At 34.4% G+C, this 6,713-nt stretch overlaps 1 long non-coding RNA gene across 1 annotated transcript; it reads left to right on the top strand.

Annotated features, from left to right (window-relative positions):
• The first annotated feature begins 4,127 nt into the window (after positions 1 to 4,127).
• LOC131254010 (uncharacterized) lies at positions 4,128 to 5,963 on the top strand. The gene is made up of 3 exons (XR_009175427.1): positions 4,128 to 4,289; positions 5,508 to 5,627; positions 5,933 to 5,963. It is a non-coding gene; the product is annotated as an uncharacterized LOC131254010 (long non-coding RNA).
• Positions 5,964 to 6,713: the final 750 nt, after the last annotated feature.

The following is a 6,713-nucleotide window of genomic DNA, read 5'->3' as shown; positions in this document are numbered from 1 at the left end:
TAAGGTTTAGGTTTAGGTTAGGTTAAAGGTTAAGGTTTAGGAAATCGAGTTTAGGTTATAGGTTTAGGTTATAAGTTAAGGTTTAGGTTATAGGTTAAATTGTTAGTTTATGTTAAGGTTATAGGTTTAGGTTGAGGTTATAGGTTTTGGGATTTGAGAATAGGTTTAGGTTAAGGTTATATGTTTAGGTTTAGGAAATCAGGTTCGGGTTTAGGTTTGGGTTTTCAAGTTTAGTTTTAGGTTTAGGTTAGGGAGTTGAGATTAGGATTAGGTGTAGGTTTAAGTTTAGGGAATTGAGAATACATTATGGTTTAGGTTTAGGAAATCGGGTTCGGGTTATAGGTTTAGGTTTAGGTTAGGTTATAGGTTAAGGTTTAGGAAATTAAGTTTAGGTTATAGGTTTAGGTCATAAATTAAGGTTATAGGTTAAGGTTTAGGTTATAGGTTAAGTTTTAGGTTTAGGTTAAGGTAATTGGTTTAGGTTGAGGTTATAGGTTTGGGGATTTGAGAATAGGTTTAGGTTAAGGTTATATGTTTAGGTTTAGGAAATCGGGTCGAGTTCAGGATCAGGTTTAGATAGGGTTTTCAAGTTTAGGTTTAGGTTTAGGTTAGGGTGTTGAGATTAGGATTAGGTGTTGGTTTAGGCTTAGGGATTTGAGAGTACGTTAAGGTTTAGGTTTAGGAAATCGGGTATGGGTTATAGGTTTAGTTTTATGTTAGGTTGTAGGTTAAGGTTTAGGAAATTGAGTTTAGGTTATAGGTTAAGGTTTAAGTTATAGGTTTAGTTTTAGGTTTAGGTTAAGGTTATAGGTTTAGGTTGACGTTATAGGTTTTGGGATTTGAGAATAGGTTTAGGTTAAGGATATAAGTTTAGGTTTAGGAAATCGGGTCGGGTTTGGGATCAGGTGTAGGTTTGGGTTTTCAAGTTTAGGTTTAGGTTTAGGTTAGGGAGTTGAGATTTGGTTTAGGTGTAGGTTTAGGTTTAGGGATTTGAGAATACGTTAAGGTTTAGGTTTAGGAAATCGGGTTCGGGTTATAGGTTTAGGTTTAGGTTAGGTTATAGGTTAAAGTTTAGGAAATTGAGTTTAGGTTATAAGTTAAGGTTATAAGGTATGGTTTAGGTTATGGGTTAAGTTTTAGGTTTAGGTTGAGGTTATAGGTTTATGTTGAGGTTATAGGTTTTGAGATTTGAGAATAGGTGTAGGTTAAGGTTATAAGATTAGGTTTAGAAAATCGGGTCTTGTTCAGGATCGGGTTTAGGTTTGGGGTTTCATGTTTAGGTTTAGGTTTATGTTAGGGGGTTGAGATTGGGATTAGGTGTAAATTTAGGTTTAGGGGTTTGAGAATACGTTAGCGTTTGGGTTTAGGAAATTGGGTTCGGGTTATAGGTTTAGGTTTAGGTTAGGTTATAGGTTAAGGTTTAGGAAATTGAGTTTAGTTTATAGGTTTAGGTTATGAGTTAAGGTTATAGGTTAAGGTTTAGGTTATAGGTTAAGTTTTAGGTTAAGGTTAAGGTTATAGGATTAGGTTGATGTTATAGGTTTTGGGATTTGAGAATAGGTTTAGGTTAAGGTTATAAGTTTAGGTTTAGGAAATCGGGTCTTGTTTGGGATTGGGTTTAGGTTTGGGTTTTTAAGTTTAGGTTTAGGTTTAGGTTAGGGAGTTGAGATTAAGATTAGATGTAGGCTTAGGATTAGGGATTTGAGATTACGTTAAGGTTTAGGTTTGGGAAATCGGTTTTGGGTTATAGGTTTAGGTTTAGGTTTAGGTTAGGTTATTTGTTCGGGTTATAGGTTTAGGTTAAGGTTTAGGTTATAGGTTTTGGGTTCTGAGAATAGGTTTAGGTTATAAGTATAGGTTTAAGTTAGGGTGTAGGTTAAGGTTTAGGGAATTAAGTTTTGGTTATAGGTTTCAGTTATAGGTTATTGGTTTTTGGTTAACATTTAGGTCATAGTTATAGGTTTTGGGATTTGAGAATAGGTTTAGGTAATAAGTATAGGTTTAGGTTAGGTTTATACGTCAAGGTTTAGGGAATTGAGCTTAGGTTATAAGTTAAGGTTATAAGTTATAGGTTTAGGTTAATTTTTAGGTTTAGGTTACAGGTTTTGGGATTTCAGAATAGGTTTAGGTTATAAGTACACGTTTGGGTTAGGTTGTAGGTTAGAGTTTAGGGAATTGAGTTTAGATTATAGGTTATGGGTTTAGGTTAAGGTTCAGGTTGCAGTTATAGGTTTTGGGATTTGAGAATTGGTTTAGGTTATGAGTTTAGGTTTAGGAAATCGGGTTTTGGTTTTGGTTTAGGGATTTGAGATTACGTTAAGGTTTAGGTTTAGGAAATCGTTTTCGAGTTATAGGTTTAGGCTTAGGTTTAGGTTATAGGTTAAGGTTTAGGAAATTTGAGTTTAGGTTATAGGTTTAGGTTAGTTAAGTTTAGGTTTAGGTTAGTAATCGGGTTAAGGTTTAGGAAATCGAGGTTTAGGTTATAGGGTTTAGGGATTTGAGATTAAGTTAAGGTTTAGGTTATAGGTTAAATTGTTAGTTTATGTTAAGGTTATAGGATTCGGTTGAGGTTATAGGTTTTAGGATTATACAATAAGGTTTAGGTTATAGGTTAAATGTGTTAGGTTTAGGAAATCGGTTAAGGGTTATAGGTTTAGGTTTGAGTTAGGTTATAGGTTTAGGGATTTGAGATTAGATTAGGTGTTAGGTTTAAGTTTAGGGAATTGAGAATACATTATGGTTTAGGTTTAGGAAATCGGGTTCGGGTTTAGGTTTAGGGTTTTAGGTTTAGGTTATTAGGTTAAGGTTTAGGAAATTGAGATTAGGTTATAGGTATAAGCTATATAGTTTAAGGGAATTGAGAATAGTTAAGGTTTAGGTTATAGGTAAGTTTTAGGTTTAGGGTTATAGGTAATTAGGTTTAGGTTGAGGTTATAGGTTTAAGGTGTTTGGGAATAGGTTAAGGTTAGGTTATAGGTTTAGGTTCAGGATAAGGGGTTCAGGTTCGGGATCGGGTTAAGGTTTAGGTTTAGTTAAGGTTAAGGTTTTAGGTTTAGGTTAGAGGTTGAGATTAGGATTTAGGTGTAGGTTATAGGTTTAGGGATTTGAGATACGTTAAGGTTTAGGTTTAGGAAATCGGGTATGGGTTATAGGTTTAGGTTTAGGTTAGGTTGAGGTTATAGGTTTTAGGAAATTTGAGTTTAGGTTATAGGGTTAAGGTTCAAGTTATAGGTTTAGGTTTAGGTTAGGGTGTAAGATAAGGTTTAGGTTTGAGTTATAGGTTTAGGGATTTGAGAAGTTTACGGTTAAGGTTAAGTTTAGGTTTAGGAAATCGGGTATCGGGTTATAGGTTTAGTTTTAGGTTAGGTTGTAGGTTAAGGTTTAGGGAGTTGAGATTAGGAGATTAGGTGTAGTTTAGGTTTAAGGATTTGAGAATACGTTATAGGTTTAGGTTATAGGAAATGGTTAGGTTAAGGTTATAGGTTTAGGTTGACGTTATAGGTATTTAGGGATTTGAGAATAGGTTATAGGTTAAGGATTATAAGGTTTAGGTTTAGGAAATCGGGTTAAGGTTTAGGTTTACGGTTTAGGTTATAGGTTTAGTTGAGGTTATAGGTTTTGAGATTGAGAATAGGTGTAGGTTAAGGTTATAAGGATTTGGTTTAGGAAATCGGGTCGGGTTCGGGATCGGGTTTAGGTTTAGGGATTTCAAAAGTTACGGTTAAGGTTTAGGTTTAGGGTTGAAATCGGGATTAGGTGTAGTATTAGGTTTAGGGATTTGAGAATACGTTAGGTTATAGGTTTAGGAAATGGGTTTAGGTTATAGGTTTAGGTTTAGGTTAGGTTATAGGTTAAAGTTTAGGAAATTGAGTTTAGGTTATAAGTTAAGGTTATAAGGTATGGTTTAGGTTATGGGTTAAGTTTTAGGTTTAGGTTGAGGTTATAGGTTTATGTTGAGGTTATAGGTTTTGAGATTTGAGAATAGGTGTAGGTTAAGGTTATAAGATTAGGTTTAGAAAATCGGGTCTTGTTCAGGATCGGGTTTAGGTTTGGGGTTTCAAGTTTAGGTTTAGGTTTATGTTAGGGGGTTGAGATTGGGATTAGGTGTAAATTTAGGTTTAGGGGTTTGAGAATACGTTAGCGTTTGGGTTTAGGAAATTGGGTTCGGGTTATAGGTTTAGGTTTAGGTTAGGTTATAGGTTAAGGTTTAGGAAATTGAGTTTAGTTTATAGGTTTAGGTTATGAGTTAAGGTTATAGGTTAAGGTTTAGGTTATAGGTTAAGTTTTAGGTTAAGGTTAAGGTTAAAGGTTTAGATTGAAGTTTTAGGTTTTGGGATTTAAGAATAGGTTTAGGTTATGGTTATAAGTTAAGGTTTAGGAAATTGGGTCGGGTTCGGGTTCGGGTTTAGTTTTGGGTTTTTAAGTTTAGGTTTAGGTTTAGGTTAGGGAGTTGAGATTAGGACTAGATGTTGGCTTAGGTTTAGGGATTTGAGATTATGTTAAGGTTTAGGTTTGGGAAATCGGGTTTGGGTCATAGGTTTAGGTTTAGGTTAGGTTATATATTCAGATTTTAGGTTATAGGTTTAGGTTAAAGTTTAGGTTATAGGTTTTGGGTTTTGAGAATAGGTTTAGGTTATACGTATAGGTTTAAGTTAGGGTGTTGGTTAAGGTTTAGGGAATTGAGTTTAGGTTATAGGTTTCGGTTATAGGTTATTGGTTTTTGCGTAACATTTAGGTTATAGTTATAGGTTTTGGGAATTGAGATTAGGTTTAGGTTATAAGTATAGTTTTAGTTTAGGTTATAGGTCAAGGTTTGGGGAATTGAGTTTAGGCTATAGCTTAAGGTTATAGGTTATAGGTTTAGGTTAAGGTTTAGGTTTAGGTTACAGGTTTTCGGATTTGAGAATAGGTTTAGGTTATAAGTATATGTTTGGGTTAGGTTGTAGGTTAGAGTTTAGGGAATTGAGTTTAGATTATTGGTTATAGGTTTAGGTTATGGTTTAGGTTGTAGTTATAGGTTTTGGGATTTGAGAATTGGTTTAGGTTATGAGTTTAGGTTTAGGAAATCGGGTTTGGTTTTGGTTAAGGGATTTGAGATTACGTTAAGGTTTAAGTTTAGGAAATTGGGTTTAGGTTATAGCTTTAGTTTAGGTTTAGGAAATCGGGTTTGGGTTCGAGATCGGGTTTAGGTTTGGGCTTAGGGATTTGAGATTATGTTAAGGTTTAGGATTTGAGAATAGGTTTAGGTTAAGGTTATATGTTTAGGTTTAGGAAATCCGGTTCGGGTTTAGGTTTGGGTTTTCAAGTTTAGGTTTAGGTTTTGGTTAGGGAATTGAGATTATGATTAGGTGTAGGTTTAAGTTTAGGGAATTGAGAATACATTATGGTTTAGGTTTAGGAAATCGGGTTTGAGTTTTAGGTTTAGGTTTAGGTTAGGTTATAGGTTAAGGTTTAGGAAATTGAGTTTAGGTTATAGGTTAAGGCTTAAGTTATAGGTTTAGTTTTAGGTTTAGGTTAAGGTTATAGGTTTAGGTTGAGGTTATAGGTTTTGGGATTTGAGAATAGGTTTAGGTTATGGTTATAAGTTTAGGTTTAGGAAATCGGGTCGGGTTCGGGATCGGGTTTAGGTTTAGGTTTAGGTTTGGGAGTTGAGATTAGGATTAGGTGTAAGTTTAGGTTTACGGATTTGAGAATATGTTAAGGTTTAGGTTTAGGAAATCGGGTTCAAGTTATAAGTTTAGGTTTAGGAAATTGAGTTTAGGTTATTAGTTAAGGTTATAAGGTAAGGTTCAGGTTATAGGTTAAGTTTTAGGTTTAGGTTTAGGTTATAGGTTTAGGTTGAGGTTATAGGTTTTGGTATTTGAGAATAGGTGTAGGTTAAGGTTATTAGTTTAGGTTTAGGAAATCGGGTCGGGTTTGGGATCGGGTTTAGGTTTGGGTTTTCAAGTTTAGGTTTAGGTTTATGTTAGGGAGTTGAGATTAGGATTAGGTGTAGATTTAGGTTTAGGGATTTGAGAATACGTTAGGGTATAGGTTTAGGAAAGTGGGTTCGGGTTATAGGTTTAGGTTTAGGTTAGGTTATTGGTTAAGGTTTAGGAAATTGAGTTTAGGTTATAGGTTTAGGTTATGAGTTAAGGAATTGAGTTTAGTTTTTAGGTTATAGGTTTAGGTTTAGGTTACAGGTTTTGGGATTTGAGAATTGGCTTTGGGATTGAGAATAGGTTTAGGTTAGGTTATAAGTTAAGGTTTAGGAAATGGGTCGGGTTGGATCGGTTTAGGTTTGGTTTTTAAGTTTAGGTTTAGGTTTAGGTTAGGGAGTTGAGATTAGGATTAGATGTAGGTTAGGTTTAGGGATTTGAGATTATGTTAAGGTTTAGGAATAGGTTTGGGTTATAGGTTTAGGTTTAGTTAGTTTTTGGTTTAGGTTATAGGTATAGGTTAAGTTTAGGTTATAGGTTTTGGGTTTTAGAATAGGTTTAGGTTATAAGTAAGGTTTATGTGGTTGTAAGGTTTAGGGAATTGAGTTTAGTTATAGGTTGGTTATGGTTATTGGTTTTTCGGCTATAAGTATATGGTTTTGGGATTTGAGATTAGGTTTAGGTTATAAGTAAGGTTTAGTTTAGGTTATAGGTCAGTTTAAGGAATTGAGTTTAGTTGTTTAGGTTTAGGTTTAGGTTTAGGTTACGTTTGGGATTTGAGAATGGTAGGTTATA

Source organism: Magnolia sinica, chromosome 8 (genome assembly GCF_029962835.1).
Source record: "Magnolia sinica isolate HGM2019 chromosome 8, MsV1, whole genome shotgun sequence".
NCBI lineage: Eukaryota > Viridiplantae > Streptophyta > Magnoliopsida > Magnoliales > Magnoliaceae > Magnolia > Magnolia sinica.
Note: the sequence above shows the minus strand (reverse complement) of the source record. Positions and strands in the feature narration are given on the sequence as shown.